At 40.7% G+C, this 18,893-nt stretch overlaps 1 protein-coding gene across 3 annotated transcripts in view; it reads right to left on the bottom strand.

The window, feature by feature from the left end:
• Nucleotides 1–17,937, bottom strand: part of IL15 (interleukin 15) — a 67,876-nt gene extending 49,939 nt beyond the window's left edge. For 2 of the 3 annotated variants that reach the window (XM_050330620.1, XM_050330623.1), the window contains exons 1-4: nt 17,802–17,937; nt 17,163–17,304; nt 16,665–16,851; nt 6,423–6,552 (exon numbers count right to left, since the gene is read on the bottom strand). The gene's annotated coding sequence lies outside the window, so the exon portion shown is untranslated. Of the gene's footprint in view, nt 1–6,422; nt 6,553–16,173; nt 16,259–16,664; nt 16,852–17,162; nt 17,305–17,801 lie in introns of those variants that run through there. The other variant, XM_050330622.1, reaches the window with a different exon arrangement.
• Between the last annotated feature and the right edge of the window lie 956 nt (nt 17,938–18,893).

Raw genomic sequence — 18,893 nt, forward strand, 5'->3', positions numbered from 1 at the left:
GAATAAACTTTTCCAGAATAACTTCATTCAGGAAAGCATTCTTTCTTGGCTTAGGGAACTATGAATGCTGTGAAAGAACAATGATTCACAATACTTCTGCGCTGGATACTGATATGACAGCACTCCACTACCCTGCCTGTGGTTCAGTCATAAGACAAAACCAATAGGGGGGAGGATCTCAAGAAGTTGTAGAATGACCAAAATGTTCTTGTCTGGAAGGTATTAAAGGAGTTTGCAATGAGTAAATGATGAGGCTAATTAGTAACATACAGACAGCGTCTGCCTCAAGTGCCTGCAAAACTCTCCCCCTTTGACACAATACCAGCAAAAACAAGGGAGGGCAGTTCCACAGTGGCTGGGTAGCAGGACTGCTGAGACTTTAGCTGTCCATGCAATTTAATCCTTCCCGGCAGCTTAGCACAGCATCAAGACAGTCTTCAAGAAAGCTAGAAGTAGAAGGATTTTATGGATCCCTTTCTTTACAAAAACACATTTTGGTGCTGCATTATACCTTTGTCAAATATAAATGTTTTTTACCAGAACAAAAAAACAAACCCCACAAGAATGCAAACCTTACACCACGAAGTTCAGCCTATAAGAATAAATATTTCAAACATCCCTGAATGTAACAATGCAGATGTAGTGGGCATCCCTGCAAGTACTGAGGCCACAGGTTTGTTTGGGCTACAACACACACTTCATTTCTGTTTGCTGTCCATGCACAGAAAGGCAAGCAGGAGGAAGAGAGGTCCTCATGTGTGAGTGATTTATTGTCTTGCAGCCTGAGTGAGGGAGAAGCACATGGTCATTCTCAGCATGGCATTCATTTTAGACTGTAGGGCTTTTCTGGACTTTTTAATTGTTTTAAAAGTTTTAACTGGGCTATTCCCAAGCAGGACCAACCATTTCTGCAGTTACTTCAGTAGCTGTTTCTGGATGTTGCTGTGTTTCTCAGTACTGTCTTCTAACAATTTTCTATGCCTCTCTCTTTTTTCAGACAGGTTTCTCTCCATGGTCTGAGCAATGGATATGATAATTGAATTGATCTTATTCTACACACATGGATGGTGAGCAAAGCAGCCAACAAAAAGGATATTATTTTTGTAATATTCCGTAATATATTCTTTTATTAATTATAAAATATTTATTTGTTACTCTGAAAAGAAAAATGCTCCTCTCTATGGAAGAGACTTTGTTATCCTCACTCAGGAGGTAGGGAACAGAATACATTTATTACATATATTTATTACATCCATTTCTCCTTGGCAACAATCATGAAAGTTGTATTTTTCATCAGGTTTGGAATGGCTGTTCCATGGTTTCCCTCTTTGTTGCCACCATCATCTGGAAAGCTTGGAGAGAGAACACCTCTTCATTCAGCTTTGCAAAAAAGGTCTGATCCAGGTTAAGACTGAGGATGTCAGAGGATGGAAGACACTGGAGCAAGGACAGGAGAAGGCAAGTCTGCAACCTATCATAGTACTGAAGGAAAACTGTAATTTAGGAGGCTTGACTCCAACAGGCAATTTTCTTCAGAAAGGAAACAGAGCAAAACTCTCCTGAGTTGCTTCTGGTTTTCTTGGAAATTTCTCACATAGCAATCATGTCCACCATGTTATAGCCTAACTATCTCACTTCTCAAAATTATATAATTAAAAAATTGTTATGTAGTAATTCATAGAAATGCCCATTGAAGTTGCAACCTAATTTCTATGCTCACCTGTAGTTTCTTTCTTTTTAGGACTTTGATAAATTTTAACTCTTATACTGAAGAGTTAGTTACATGGTTGGTGTTTGTCAAAAATACCTTTGAGTGTGAATATGGAGACTGAATATGCCTGGATTTTTCATTTTCCCAGCAACCTTAGTAGGTTTAAAGTACAGTAGAATAAATGTAGTTTACAACTGGCTAGATGGTTACAAAGGTGTAACAAAATACTGCACAGAAAACTTCATTCAAACATGACTATGAAATAGCTAATAAAAGCTATTTTATATGACTATGTTCCAGTTGTAGACCTAAAGTTGATAGTGTTAAAAAAAAAAAAAAAGAATGCTTAATATATTGATGATGGGAAGGGAGGTAGGAGAAAATGCACTCTCAGTAGCAATGTGTAATCCTTCACAGAACTGCACATTCTGAACACCAGAAGTCAAGGGCTGTGTGCAGTGAGTTTTATTCCTTCAGCAGATAAATAGGCCTAACACTCAATTTGAACTGGCACAGAGTTTCACTGACTCAACTGAGTAACGAACAGGCATTTTAACACCTTTCAGAGAAAAGAAATTAACAACCAAGATTGGGGCTGATTTTAAAAATTTTCATGAGTGAATGAATGAATTATAGGTATTGGTGGCACTTCAGTGATCTTCTTAAAAATAAATTTTGATATAACGAGACTGTGAAGAAAAGATGAAGATAATGTAAATGTATGTGTAGCCCTGCAAATGTAGCTGCTAATGCATTTTAGTGAAATGACAAAACAACTCCCTTTTCTGTAAGACATAAAAAATTAAGAAATATTACATTTACTTCAGATTCCCTAATATGAGCAAGGGAATACTCTAACCACATCTTTTAAACTTTCAAATTCAGCGAGAGATACATACATAAGAATAACATGTAATTTAGTCAATTTGTAGCTTCAAACCATATGGTAAACTATTCTAGAAACTTCTAAGAGAATGAAAAATCCTGCTAGTACTAGTAGCTCTTAGAATCAGTGGAACCAGACACCAGGTGAAACATACGTCTCCCCAGTCCCTTTATTTATTTTATTCTCATTTTTACATTAATTTAATGGTTTATATTAAAGACAAATTTCAGAAAAAAAGCTTTTATTCAGCAATCTCCTGAACAATGTCCTTCTATACCACCACTTAAGAGCATCACACAGCCCCCAGACTGGCACTGCACAGGAGCTAGTTCAGTGCATGCAGAAACAACAGTTGCTACACTAAGGATAACGGGTTATTTGTGAGTCTGTAGATTCATATTTTCTTTGACTGCTACCCTGACAAGTTCCCAAGGACCAGCTACTTTCTAACTTTTTGTTTATGGCACCTTTTCTTCTAGTGTATGGAGAAAACAAAGCAAAGTGACCAACAGAGATTCAGTTACTACAAATTATTTTGATAATGAAAAACTGATCTGATTTCTGGAAAACTGACTGGGAACCCTGCTTATTAATTTTCTGGTATTGTTGTAACTACCTGTCTGTTCCAGTGAGTGATACCTTTTTGAGCTGATCTCTGGAAACTGTTCCGACACTTCTAACATTATCAGAACGTGCTTAGTTAGCTTTTGTGCAGTAGATTCTAAGAAAGTATTTTATATAAATATTCTGTTAAAAACAAATGAAAAGATAGCTTATTTAGAAAAGCATCATCCAGTTCAAATCCTTATTGATCACTAAGGATTTTAAGAAAAAAAAATCTGTACAAAACTATAACAGAGTGCACAACAATGTATTCTTAGTGGCTGAAATCCACTCAGCTTTTTCCTCATAGAAGATTATTTTACAATGATTTAATATTTTCAACTTATCTACATTTTTTTACTCTAGTAAGTAAAACGTAGATGTTACACGTATACGTTGCACCTGGCTGCATGTTACACAAGTTTTTAGATACTAAGCTTTATTAGGAAGGAGGTTGTCTTTTTGTTTGCACCTTCACAGCTACATCATTCACTGTGTATAGATAAGAGAAACAGATTAGAATGATTAATTTAAGAGATGATAAAGTAACAGCAAAAATACCAGATGAATAAACTTGCATAAACCTTTAAAAGGGGTAGTGGTAGAGTTGTATTTAAAAATGTTCACTGGCTTTGGAAGCAAACAGAATTGCTTCCAGAAGACATGACTTTTAAGTTATCATGAAGGACGAGGGTCTTTAAATAGATAAGTCATAATAGAAGCAACATTAGTATGACCAGGGGGCAAAGTAAGCTTACTTACTGAGATAGTCACACAATCCTGTGTTGGCGTCTTGCTACATGAGTAATACCTTTTTATATTCTTTAAGAGCAGTTGGAGAAATACTGAAGTCAAAACAACACTGGTTGTATTTGTGTTTGAAATGCTCAGCATAAATAGCAACTTGAGATGCATTTGATTTTTTTACAAGCTTAGAAGTGTTGATAACCTTAACTTGACTCACATGTACTACAGGCAATCACTGCGGAAGAACTCGCATGCAGTAACTTGTGCCTGCTCAAGATAGTGACTCATGACCTGCTCTGCCACTAACAAATATCATGTATCACGTCTTCAGTGCCATCTGAGAAGTGCCAGGACCTGCTTCTCTATATGAGAACACAGGCAGAAGGCTAAAAGTATAGGGACGAGGCTCAGGGAGTTATAGTCTGGTGTGGAGAGATGGAATATAATGCAGAAAATGGTAGAAGTGTAGGCCACAAATATGTAGAAGTGGGAACACTATAACAAGGCCCATTACAAGGAGATCTGTGCAGCTCTCTAGGCCACAGTAGTCACAGACACCTGAAGCCAACAACAAGCAGAAATTACTATGATTTCCTAATAGTGATCTTTCGTGTTTCAGCCCAGTCTCACAACAGAATACAAACAGCAAAATGGTAAGGAGTTGAACAGAAGCAAGAAACAAATCTTATGACAAATTACTCTCTCTGTATGGCTGTATTCTTCATCTGTGCCATAAACTGCTGCCGTCTGCTTCAATCCTCTCAACTTTCCATAGGCTACATTGGTGGGACTGGAGTTTCAAATTTTTCTTCAGAATCAGGAGGTCTATATTTTTCTTTCTTTTAATAAAAGCTAAGAGTCTGATATAATCCCTCTGGCTATTGGGTAATCAAGGGCCAACTGAGTTTTGAGCTGATAAATTGGTTCCATGACTTCTGCAGAAAAGCAGCTGGAAGGCCAGCGGAAAAGATGAGCTCTATTTTCAATTATCAGCAATTACACCCTTAGGAGTGAAGAAGCTAAAGAAACTTTGATCAAAATTTACTGTAAATAGAATACAACCTGTCCTAAGCAACAGCTTCACTTTTCCCTTATATTAAGGCAGACCAGCTTTGCACAGGGATCTATTCATCCATATTGGAGCACGCTGGCAGGGAAGGCCAGGTGAGATGAGGCTGTGGAGGAATCGTGGAGGCAGAGCATGGTGCCTGCCTGCTTTGAAGCCCTACTGCACTCTGTTTTTTCCTTCATGGCAAGGTACCATGCAGGCAGCCCTCTGTTCTGCTTGCTGTTGTGGGACAATCAAGTGTTTGGAAATGGGTGAATCCCATCTCAGACTGCCAGGTCCCTCAGCAACAGGTCTCCCTGCTGACCCGGAGGAAGGTAAGGAGTGGCCTTCCAGTGCAGGTAGGGGGTTACTGGATGCCATCAGTGTCCAGGTGTTCAGAAGATAAGTTACTTGTTGGTAGAATTGCCTCGTTGAAGTTTAGGGCTGGGCGTGCTTCAGTGATCTTGGGGAGAAAGGTGCACGACTGATAGTGGACACAAAGAATACAGAACTTATGGGCCACAAGGCAGAACTCCCAAGATAAGGAAGAAACTAATAAAGCCCACTTGGTAACTGTATGGAAATGGGTTCTGAATGGGTAAAGGTAATTCCATTACGGGGAAATCATGACCACTAACTCAAGTAACCCACCAACTCAAAAGAAGAGAGAAGACTGAGCATGAAGACTAATGAGTGTAAGAAGTGAGAGGAGTTAGTTAACCAATAGAAGACAGAACAATAATTAACAAGAGAACTATGTAACTTGTAGCCCTGAATATTAATGCCTTTGTTTGATAAAATGTATAATTAGTGAAAAGTTTTTACAGCTGTTGTACTGGCTTTGTGGATTTGCTACCCATTCCCCATTTCTTTGCAGAACTGTTAATAAATCAACTATCTCGACTCTGCGCACAGCAGCCTCTTGCAGAACCTGTTTTGGAACACCACCGTATGCTAATGTCTTTGGGGTTATAACAAGGTCACCTGGCCACACTGCCTTCTGGAAATGCAGCTGATACAGAAAGCTCAAGACATGCTGAGGAGCTCTGAAGAGTGTTAACGAGGTTGGACACTTGCAAGGATTTTCCTCCTATATTAAACACCCTTGTGGGTCAAGGCTTTTAGCCTCATTTTATGAAAGATCAGTCATAGTCATTAGGTCCAAGCAGGAGGGAAGATCTGCTAGAACTTGCTGTGCCACAAATTAACTGTGAAAAATACAAATGTGAAAAAACCCAGGCCTATTTACTATGTAATTCTAGTATAAGTGAACAACGAGTAGAAAAACAGAAAATTATCTAAAATACTGGAAAGGTTTCCAAGCTTTATATTTGCTCCGTTACCTAGTTTTCTTGTTGGGTTGCAAAATAATCTTAAAAGCTTTGCTGAAATTTCCTAAAATATCATGTTGTTTAAGTGACACCTACCTGAGTCTCCAGCCTGCTCAGTGCTCCAGCTGAGTTTTGTGTTGGCCGTGCCATCCCCAGCATCCTGCCTGCTGGACCATTACTCAGAAGAGAAGCACAGAATCTGGATCAGGAAATTACATTTTGAGACCTAGAAGGGGGAAAAAAAAGTACATACAATGTTGCAATAGATTTCTGAGTGGCTTTCAGCCCATCTATTAAGTTCATTCAAAGCAGGAAGCTGCTGAGATTTCGCAATTAGCTTCTGCAAGTTGCCTTTACATCTTCTAAATTAATGGAAAACACAGGACACAGACTTTTTAAAAGGGTTGTTTTTACTTAGATAAGAGAAGCTGATTTTTGAATGCTGCAGCATAAGGGAGGGTCTCCCTGGAAAATTAATATTGTCAGCAAAGGATGATTTTTTGTGACTTCTCGTAACAATCACAGTGACTGTCTAGCCAGCTCATCCTCCTCTTTATTACCGTTCTACAGATGATACAATAAAACCTGTGGAATGGTTCCAAAACATTGGAATGTTTCCCTTCACCTTTATAACTTTTTTCCCCGATTTGATTGGCTTTCAAATCTTGCAAGTGTTGGGGTTGGAGAAACAAGAAAATTTTTGTTCAAGTAACTGGTTTGTACTCATAGCAAGACCTTGAAGACATACAGTAGAAAATGAAAACAGTATAAACAGTATATATACAGTAGAAAATGTTGCCAGAACAGTTAATTTGGACATTAGTATTAGTATTTCTTATAAAAGCAGACCCAGCATAATCTACAAGAAAATAAATTTGTGAAGGAGTCTGCCTACAGAAGCTGTAGAAGCTCCATCATCAGAGGTGCTGAGAAATCAACCAAGCCTGCTGTCTGCTGTAATGTTGAAGTTAGCCCTGCTTGAGGTGGGAGGCTGGAAGAAGGGTCCTGTAGATGCCTCTTCCAATGTAAACTATACTATGCCTATTTTAATTCAATAGGCCTTGAATTAAAAAAAATATGTGATGGAGGACGGAGGCAGAAATATGTAAACACACATACATGTGAGACTGCATAAACATTTTCTTCAAAAATTAAATTAAACACTGAGAATTTCAAAGATATGGGCTGAGAACACAGTCCTGTTTCTATATATGTAAGGGCACAATTGCCTAAAGTTTTGTTAGGGCCCTCTGCAGCTGGGTAATCAAACAATAAGGCCCAGTTTCAGTTACCTTTATTTTGGTCAAGGTGAACTTGTTAGCTGGAATTTCCTACACTGAATTACTTACTCAGGCTTGTGGTTGTCTCGTAAGTCCCTTTAAGAGTAGTTCAGTCATTTCCAAAAGCATATTAGCAGAAAATATGCATTTCTTTCATATAAAGAAAATGTTTACAAGTATTTAATTAAAGCTTTGCTTTTTAGTAGTGTTTCAAGTTTGGCAGTCTAGAAAACCTGCATAAACTTGGGGCCAAGTCGTGAGTGGCTTAGTTGATTTACATAATCGCAGAAGAGATTTGTTGGCACTGTGTAGGTGGTCTCCAAGAAATCTCTTCACTGACAAGAACATATTCCATCTCAGAGCTTCCAAGGCAAGTAAAAATCTTTGTATGTGTAATGGTAAAGGGTGAGGAACAGAAATCAGTGATGCTGCCGGTGCACAGCAGTGGAATTTGACAGGATGGAGAGCACAGCAAAGAATTTAAGATATGGTGGAGGTGAAAGGAAGGAGGAAAGGCTGAGTGTAGCAGAAGTAGAAGGATTTATGAACACTAAAGCATATTCTACTCAAGAACATGAAACTCAACCCTGTACTCACTGCCTTCCCATGAATGCATAATTTTAGAAAGGTATTAAATGTTTAATCACAGTATGATGTAATGATTTCCTTTTACTCTTACAGGATTTATGAACCAAATAGATTGTGCTCACTGAATGGACCAAGCTCCTGGAAGAAAAAAAACCCAAACCTGTATAAATGTCCTTGTTTGAAAAAGGAAGATGTGTAGAAAAGGAGAAAGGAGCTCACAGAATGAAAACATAGGTTCAGGGACAAAGACAGCTGGGTGCAGCCCTGAGGAAAAGACATCTGTCCCTGCCTTCGTCTCACCACCTCCCTGTGGTTTGGACAAGCTCCTTAAAGCAGATCTTTCACAATCAATAATGATTTTCTGAGTTCCCTCCTACAAGAAATGCTATAAGCAATGAGGCAGTATATGGGAACCCCAATCTGATAACTTTGGCCATTACCAGCATCTGGTGTTGGTCATTGCAGGACAGGTTTACCAGGCTGAGAACAGGACCCAGTGCAGTCCCAGGTGTGCTCCCATTGCCACCTTCCTTCCCATCCCCTCTGCTGCCCAGCCTCTACACTGCACATGACAGCCCTGAGTACAACTGATCATGTAGTATCAGAATTAATCAAACCTCAGGAATATGAAATGCCATTTGACCTGTTTACCCTGCCAAGAAGAAGAATAAAGAAAAACTCTACCAACTACACCATTACCAAAATACACTACCAGTGCAACAAACTTGTTTTTCTGCCACAGGCTACAATAGATGAGCCTGTGAGAGCTACTCTGACTCCCATTCCATGTTCTTACAAGCACACTACACACCCTTGGTTTTAACAGGTATGCCTGTTACTGTGTCCGTTATTTTCACAGCATTCAGGCTGAGGTTAAAATGACATTGAACCCGAGGCTACATGACTGCACGGCTTACACAAACGGATATAATTTGTTATTTTTGAACAAGTGAGCTCATGTTGATATCTTTTATTCTTACAGGTAGGTTGGCAGCAGTAACCATCTGCAGGTGTCTAGATTTCCACATCCCTGCAAAACCTCTCCTTAGTTCTGCAAGGGCAGGTAAGGTTCCTACTTTCCCTTACAGGAAGACAGATGATGACACTGTCACTTGCCAGAGACACCTGCAGGAACCACTGGTAGAAGAGCCATAATTCTTAATTAGCCAATGCTGCATCAGAAGAGGACACAGAGTTCATGCCTAACTTTCTATCATGTTACTTACCAACCAATAAGAACCAATATTAATATGTTAATTTTTAAAAAAAATTTATTGAAGATATCTGCAAAAAAACCTTGTCACTGTTGTTATTCCTTTACAAAAAATGGATCTTCTACAGCATGAGTGGTTTACAAGATCCTTTTCGCAACAACTGCATTGTCAAATTAGTGTCTGCACAAAAAGAATCTGTGGCAGACGGTGATGTGACGCCATCGATGAACCCAAGTCCTTTCTCCTGCAGACACAATAAACTTTTCCATGCTGTCCTTATTTATAGCTTAAATTCTAGGGAAGGAAATTACAGCCTTCTGGCAGAGACTGCAGCCAGGAAAAGGTGCAGTGGGAAATATTTCTGGCTAGTGGTTTAGAATATGGTGATCTGCCTACTCAAAAATAAATTACAGCCAGTAAATATTTTTATCCTGTATTTTTATTTACAAAACCACACCCTAATACATTTAATAAATTCTGGCCATGGGTGGGCTGGGTCAACAACTTTGTTATAAGATTTTTTTAACTATCACAGAGTACAACCTTTCTTGTCTAAATGTATTTATTTTTATAAAGCAGGCTTTTAAAAACAGTTCATTGGTGGGCAAAATAAAAAAAAATCAGCCCTCTTTTTGGTAAAGAATTTTTAATCACTGGCACTAGAGTCAATTGGTAAACTATTAAACTGTTAAGTTGTAATTTATAGCAGCTATAATGGCAACAATGTCTGAATGATCACCCTATGCTGCCACTAAGGATATACCTCATCTGTTATAGCACGAAGTACTGTAAGATGGCTTTTAATGATGCATATATCTTGTTGCCTTCTAATAATAACTTATCATCAAGGACAACAGTTTAATTATATAGTACATCTCCTGCTGGCTTCCCAATATTTCTGCTACTGTTCACTAATTTCTTAGCTAAAAAGGAATCAGTCTCCTTATTTTACACTAGTACATTAATTTATGAATGACAGACAGAAAGCTTTTATTAGTTGCCAAGGTGCCTGAATTCTTTGTGTTCTCATCATGATATAAAAATCTAGCCCAGGCTGCCCATAAATCCTGATGGATGATGGAGAACAGGCCCCAGATCAGTTAAAGGATGTGGAGAAAATCCCAGACTAGACTTCGCAGAGAGTTGTGCAGCACATTAATCCAAAGGCGGCACTCAGCCCAGGCCAAGTGGGATCTCTGTTTATACTGATATAGTACGGGCAGCTTGAATAAAATGTCTTTCTTTTCTAGTCCTTCCTTCAGGTTCATTCTGAGCACGGGATCACAGCACCCTTCGTGGGAACAGAGAGCAGAGGAACCTTCAGTGTGCAGGAACCTTCGAAGGGGGCACAAGCAGCTAAGGTTCAGTGTTTGGCACAGAATCAGTGAGAAGGTAAGCTGAACTGGGATTAATGACACAAAATCAGAACTCCTTTTGTCTTTGAAAGAATAATCTATCTGTGCAGATACCAGGGACCTCCAACATTGTTCTATCCCATTAAACTTCAGCTCAAAAAGGAGTTTTGAGCATATACTCCCATGAGGACCTATTAACAGTGCTATCTACTAGAGTTTGCACTTTGCAGACACAAATTCTATCAGCCTGTTTGTTAATATGTCAGTGTTCATTCCTGAAATAAATTTCTGTCACATCAAAACCTGTAAAATGGGAATCAGAAACCTGAGTTGAGTGAGAAGAATGTCTTAAACGGGAAACTGTTCAGAGAGATGAGATTTTTGCTTCATACACATTTCTCTGAGAAATAAGTAGCTGATAATAAGTAATGGATTGTAGGGTTTTCCTCCCTCCATTTCTGAGCAACTATTTTTGAAATGCTCTTGAAAATTAGAAATATTTTAGTATGCATACAGAGCAAATGGACATGTTTGTGATGTTTTTGCTTTGTGTAACACAGAGAATTGGAAATTTATCATAATAATGAGAATTGGTAGTGAATTACAGTCCTGTAGTAAAAATAACTTTAAAGTTATTAAACTCACTATCTTCCATTACAAGTTTTTAAGTTCACGGAAAGACCTCATTAAAAAAAAAAAGGAATGCATGGATATTACTGTCCTGGGGTTTAGCTCCTAGTGATGGTGCAGTGATGAAATAGAGAACATAACATAGCAACGAGATTGTGTCACGCGAAAAACAAGAGGAATAAAATCCGTACTTTTGTGCAGACCAACAAGTTTGTTCCAACAACTGAGTTTGGGCTGCTGTGCTTTACTGATCCCTGCAAGCAGCAACGTTGTGGTGTGCTGCAGAATAGTGATCTGCTTTACATCACAAACCACACTATTCTGATAGAACGGCATGTCCCACAGTGGGCTCTTCCAGTTTGCCTTTCTCTCTGTTGTGCTGGCTGCAGCAAGCAGAACTCCCCAAGCACAGAAGAGGGAAACATTTATCTGACAGAACCCTGAACCTGGCATTTGAAGCTTTCTGTCAAATGTATTGCAGTCCATGGCCTGAAAGGCACATCTCTTAAGAAAAAAATCTAGCATTATGTTATCTATACTACACAATTATTCCACATCAGCCTGTACCTCTGGCCCCTGGGATCCCTCTCTATTTTCAGTGACCATCTAAGAAGCCTTAAAACAGATCTGACTGTAATATTCAAACATTCACAATGACAGCAAGGTATCAGAATGGTTTACGTTGGAAAAGACCTTTCAGATCATTGAGTCCAGCCATTAACCTGAGCATCACAGCTTCATGTCTTTCAAATATCTTCAGGGTTGGTGACTATCACTTCCCAGGACAGCCTGCTCCAATACTTGACCATCCTTTCAGTGGAGAAATTTTTCATAATATGCATTCTAAACCTCCCCTGGCACAACTTGAGGCTATTTCACCTTGTCAGTTGTTACTTGGGGAAAAAAATGAACACCCATCTCACAACCACCTCCTTTCAGGTAGTTGTAGACAGCGATAAGGTCTCCCCTGAGCCTCCTTTCCTCATGCTACACAACCACAGTTCCCTCATCTGCTTCTCATCAGACCTGTGCTCCAGACCCTTCACCAGCTCTGTTGCCCTTCTCTGGACACACTCCAGCACCTCAATGTCTTTCTTGAAGTGAGGAGCTCACAACTGAATACAGGATTTGAGATGTACCCTCACCATTGCCAAGTACAGCGGGACAACCACTGCCCTGGCCCTACTGGTCACACTATTTCTGATCCAGGCCAGGATGCCATTTGGCCTTCTTGGCCACCTGGGCACACTGTTGGCTCATGTTCAGCTGGCTGTTGACCAGCACCTCCAGGCAGGCAGGTTTCTAGCACCTCTTTCCCAAGTCTGTAGCTTTGCATACGGTCACACTTTGGCACTTGGCCTTGCTGAAACTCATACAGTTGGCTTCAGCTCCTCAATCCAGCCTGTCCAGATCTCTCTGCAGGGCCTTCCTACTCTCCAGGAGCCCAGCACTCACATCCAACTTGTTGTCGTCCACAAACTGGCTGAGAGTGCACTCGATCCCCTCATTCAGATCACTAATGAAGTTACTAAACAGGGCTGGCACCAACACTGAGCCCTGGGGACACCACTTGCAACAGGTCACCAACTGAATTTAACTCTATTCACCACCACTCCCTATAGACATGCCCTACAGACTTGTGCATGTCCAAGTGGTGTAGCAGGTCAAGGACCATTTCCCCGTGGATTATGGGAGTTCCTTTCTACTCCCTGGCTTTGTCTGCCAGTTCAGGGGCTTGGGTACCCAGAGACAACTGGTCTTACTATTAAAGACTGAGGCAAAAAAGGCACTAAATACCTCAGAATATTTCTCCACTGTCATAGTTTAGGAAGGGCATTCCCCAATCAAGTGTGCCCACTGAAACACTCCAAACCACGCACTCCTCACTCACTCCCTGTCCCAATCTCCCGCCCTCCTGCAGTGGAATGGAGAGGAGAGCTGGAGGCACAAAAGGTAAAGATCATGGACTGAGATAACAATTTATTAGAAACAGCAATGAAATAAGAAAAGGAAAAACAACAACGTTAATAACAGAATATACAAGAGACACAATTCACAAGCAGAACCCAGCACCACCCAGTGCTTCAAGCCTGGCTGGAAAGGGCCCATCCCCCGTGTCTCCCCCTGCATTCAACAAAGGATGGAGAGCCTCCTTAGCCTTTCTTTTGCTGCTAATGGATTCATAGAAACACTTCCTAGTGTCTTTTATGGCAGTAGCCGGGTAAAGTTTCAGTTGGACTTTGGCCCTTCTAATTTTCTTCCTGCGTAACCTCCTGTTTGTTGCTCATGCTGTGTGCATTGCTGCTGAGGCAGTACAGTCGAGCTGCTGATTCCATCACCTTCTTGGAGGGGAGAGCCCAAATTCCTACATGACCATTCTCAGGCACTTCTATGGTTTCTAACACATCAATAACCCTTGTGTCTTTGCTTTCACATGGATCTCCATGCCCTATCTCCAACGGCAGACAGAAGGAATTCGCTAGTACATAGTAACTAGAAAACTGGTGTGCCATCCTCAGGTTTTCCTCTAGTAAGCCTGCTTTTACCCTTTTCCCTTTTTACCCTTTTTCCCCCCTCAAAGTTTAAAGTTGTTGCAATGAGCCCTGCTAACTCCTGCATGAAGATCCTTTTCCTCCTTTGAGTCAGGTGTATCCTATCCATTGCCATCAGGTCTGGTGTTCTGTAGACCAAATGATGATCAAAACACCTAAATTCTGATGGTGTCACTAGCATCAAGAGCCAGGTGTTGGTCTGCTGGCTCATCCCATTTCTTCCCTTATCATTCTCTGCTATTGGAAGGATAGAGGAGAAAGCCACTTATGTTCCTGATCCCTTAACAGTTGTCCCAAGGCCCTGAAATATTTTGATTGCCTTTGGACTTCCCATTGCAACTGAAAAAACAGTAATGGATAATAACTGGAAGGCTGTACCAAACACTTCACATCTGTAATCCAGGCCCCAGGAAGAAAGCAGACTTCCTGAAGAAGTGGGTCTGATCTGATATGGGAGTTTCTGTTCCCTTCAGAAGGGATTGTCTATGACATCAACCTGTCTTTCCTTTTTTCTTTTTTTTTTTTTTTCTTTATGGAAGCAGTTTTGGCACAGGGCATGGGCTGACTTAACCTCAGCGACATCCCCAAGATAGACGGACCATCATCCTCCTTACTGTTCCGTTCCACCTGCAGAGCCTCACACCTCTTTGTGCCCGGTCACCGGGGGAGCTGGGCCAGTCACAGAGACGAGCCTACTCGCGTCCTCCGGGATCTCTGGCACCAAGTGGAGCCGTCCCTCTCTCTGGGGGTGTGCTCACTGCTTTCTCTCCGGTGCCGGTGTTGGAGCAAGGCACAGCATATTCCCACCGCGGCTCTGCCGGGTGGATCCCACCGCTCCCTGCCCGGGCTGGAGCGCCCGCCCTGGGCTCCCGTCGGTGCGAGTGCCGCGCCCTCCAGGGTCACTCCTGGTCACTCCCCCTCCCTCAGGAACTTTTATACGTGTGAGGTGGTTGCCCGTCTGGCTCCCAGGTTCCGCCAGCCGCCCTCTGCGGCTCCTGGCGCCTCTCTGGGCTCGCCCCGAGGTTCCCCCAGCCCAGGAAACCCCGCCTTGCGCGGCAGCTGGCACCGGGGCTGCTCGCTCTGCCTCACTGCTACACTCCAAAGAGCTGGCAACGCAGACCTTTATGTTTGTGAAATGGCTATAAAGTCATACTGTATGTTCTCAAAATTTAGAACAGTCCAGTAGACACTCATAGAATGATATTTGATACCTCTATAGGGCGATAAATATTTTTTGTTTATCCTATATTGATCTATAATCATCTTCCAAGATAAATTAAACAAATGATAGATTTCCTTTTAGCTGGTACATGTCAAATAAATTCGTAACTGTAAATGGGAATAAACACAATCCAAACAGACAAAGGAAATGCTGCTCTATGGCATATTTGGAAAGTATAGCAAACCATGCTGTGATAATTATAAACAGGAGTTTGTTCTGCGGTACCAGACTCTCTTAATAACAAAGTAAGCCACACAAATATACCTGCTGTATGCAGAAGGAATCACAAGGCAGGTGTTGTGCACAGGAAGGAGAACTTCCTATTACTGGCTTTTATAGATATAGCCTTGCAGGTTTTGACAATACAATACTTGACAAGTTTCTGTCTCACACATCTTTCCCCTCTTTTCCAACCTAAATGAATCTATGATTCTATGATTAGGCAGAAAGTGGTATTTTTCACAAGCCTCATAAGTGCATTTGTTTACTCGTTTACTACCAACTAAACGCTCCCTATTACAGTGCTATCATCTACAAGATCTGTGTCATTGCTTTCAGTAGGATTCCACTAGACTGATGATTTTCAGTTTCCTTCCTGCATTTAATGCTTTCAAGTGTACACACTAAGATGTAAATAACTTTTCTCCCAGCTTTTTGTCTCTGTCCTTGCTATGTTAACTAGGCTCACAGCAGTAGCTTTGTTTTCTCCTCATTTTTGCTGTGTGAATTTGTTAGCAAACAAAGACAATTTTCATGGGCTAGCATACAGTTCTCTGTATTTGCTGATGTCTCTCTCACACAGCAGAAACAGAGAAACAGGTGCCAGGGACAAACAAGATTAAATACAATACTTAAACTATGTCTTCTATATTTATAACAAATCTTATAAGACAATTTAAAAAAAAATAAATAACTGGAAGTTAAGCTGCATGAGTTCCCTGACCTTTTTAATACAATGAAGCAAGAAAGAAAAACAAGAGGATGTCAAAAGTTGTGAAGTACTCACAAGTCTCGTAATGCTGAGCAGCAAGTTGACAGAGAAGTTAGGATAAGGTTTGCACTGGTGACAGCAGCAAATGCTCCACCCCCTCCTCCGTTCTGTTTTACTTTCAGTTGTTATGTAACAATATAGTACTAGATTTGTACCTCACATAAGGTGGAAATTTTTCCTATGACAAAGAGCAGAAAGTAGCGATTTCCTGCTGCCACTTCTGAGCAATTTGCAAACTTGGGGAAAGAAGAAAAAAACCACACACACACAAACACCCCCCTGTGGGCAAATACATATGCCTGTGATTTAGAAGGCAGGCAAGTGACTGACAGACACCAAAGGCTGCTCGCTGATTGCTGTCCCAAGCAGCGACGTTTGTGCAGCTACGTCTTACCATTCCATACAGGGAAGAAACTTTATGGTTTGTGCCCCTGTTGCTGCACAGTCCCTTCCCTGCTCGCAGCTTAAGTATATCCTTCCAAGCAGGACTCGGAAGAGCTGCTTACCTTGGAATCGAACACTGTAGCTTTATGCCGTGACGACTCCTCTTATCTGCAGCCCGAACAGTGTTTTGCTGGGGCAGCAACCACAAGAGGGCAAGAGAAGTGGCCTTTCAGGGCAATGAAAGGAAGCCGCGGAAGAGGGTTGTGAGGACAGAAAAGAGCTTCTCCCAAAGGTACAGCGTCTGGCTTGCTGTGGAACAACAGGGCAGAGAGGTGTCAGCGGCCCAGGTGACAGCAGAAGAGGATCCTTATAAATGAGCTAAAAAAATAATCTGAAAATTGCACTGAACTCAGAAGTTGTGGATTTTGGCTGTTAAGTAAAATGGGGGCATAGTGCCTATGATAATGCCAGGGAATGGCAGCTGTAATCCTAAAGTCCTGCTTAGACAGGATCAGCATCATGAAAAACTTTTCTAGCTTGAGATAAACTTTAATGTCTTGAAGATGAGTCTTAGCAACTCCCCTATGAGGACTGTCTGGTTTCCAGGAACTATCACTTACCTGTGTAAGATTCGTGCACTTGAGAGGCAACAGGGAAAATGGTACTTAATCTCTGTGCAATCTTCTTTATGTCCTCATCTCTGTTATTCTGGGTGCCAGTTGTTATTCTGTGCATGTCATGCTGTGATGTGGTAAAAATATTCTGCAGCAAAATGACAGGGTTTTAGAAATGGCTCTGTCTCCTTACTGAAGAAGAGATGAGTTTCTAGAGTTGAGCATTTCCTTCTTGTTTCTCAGTGAAGTAACATTTTTTTCAGGAACACTACAATACCAGTTAGTTCACTGTGCTGTCATAGTTCATTAAAGGCAGATTCAGAAAATGTATTTGTGAAGCTGAATAAGACTTCTGTATCTTCAATAGCTGTCATACAAGTGAGAGAAACAAGGACTTTCCAGAGAGTAGTTTTAGATGGCTGCATGGCAAATTTATTACAACTTGCTGCCATTTCTCAGCACCCCAGTGAACTATATGCTGTGGTCCAACTTTCAGGTCCAACATCCACAGTGCAGAGAGGGCACCAAAATTAAATACAGTGGTGCTGATTAGCTCCTCTATGGTACCAGGTTGACAATCGCTACCACTGCAAAGAACTTTCCAGCATTTAACATAAGATAAGAAAAACAAAAAGCAGAACTCACAATTTCATGCTCTCCAGGGACTCTCGGCTTTCTCATACGACTCTGTATCTGAGCCTCCAGAAAAGCAGCTACTCGGACTCCTTATACTCTGCGTCAATGCAGGGTGTGAATGTCCCTTTTTAAGCAGTTGTGCAGACAAGAGAGGTGTTATGTGCTTCAGCTGGCAGCTGATAGAAACCTGGGCAGGATATGAAAGCGAAAATAAAAGTATAGACTTGGCTGGAATTCTTGCCGTGACAGACTACAAAAATGCAAGCGAAAAGGAGGTACCGGCATGGCAGGAAAAAACACCTCACTGGAGAAATATTTAAAGCAAAGGATTATATTCATTTCTTGGCTGTCTTATAATAAGGGCGTTTCTTTTCAGACAGAAGTGGTTGTAAACCTCTCTGTTTCTTCCGCTCACTACAGAATAAGAGTAAATTGTTTCAAGCATACACGTGAGTTGTATATATTTGGACTTGGACCCCAAAGTCTCTCATATTTGTCGCTGTTTAAAACTGGAGTGTTTTCCATTTGTTTTTGCTTTTTGATGTGATACCTTTGCTAAGCTATAATTTGACAGATTTTTCTAAACCAGGACAAATTTATAAGCAAACAGCCAAAAACAAGCACACAAAGCTTCAGGTATTAATGAATTGTATTACGTGAGAAAAAGGAATCACTTGTTTGTTGTGTTTTTTTAACTTTTTTAAAACTTTTTTTAAACTTTCCAAACAGTTCCCTTTGAACACAGCAAAATAGAATCACTGTATATAGGGTGGTTTTTTTTTTAAACTATCTCTCTTGGTGTGTTCTTTTTTTAAGAGCTGTGTTTTGCTGGCATTTCTGAAGTTAAAATATATTGATTTCTAGCTTAATATAAAAACTGTTCCTAAATATTACAGTAATTGTATATAAAAGTAATGCAAGTGTCAGTATGTATTACAGTGCAATAGGCTGGCAATACCACCTGCACTCCCTCAAAATATAGTTCTCATTCATTTGCTTAATTAGACAAAAATGTGCTCCCTAATTACACAAGGGACATTTTATGATTATCCAAATGCTACTAGCCACATCAAGGTGTTTATTTACATCATAAATTACTCT

Source organism: Myiozetetes cayanensis, unplaced genomic scaffold (assembly GCF_022539395.1).
Source record: "Myiozetetes cayanensis isolate MyiCay16 unplaced genomic scaffold, myiCay2020 scf42, whole genome shotgun sequence".
Lineage (NCBI taxonomy): Eukaryota > Metazoa > Chordata > Aves > Passeriformes > Tyrannidae > Myiozetetes > Myiozetetes cayanensis.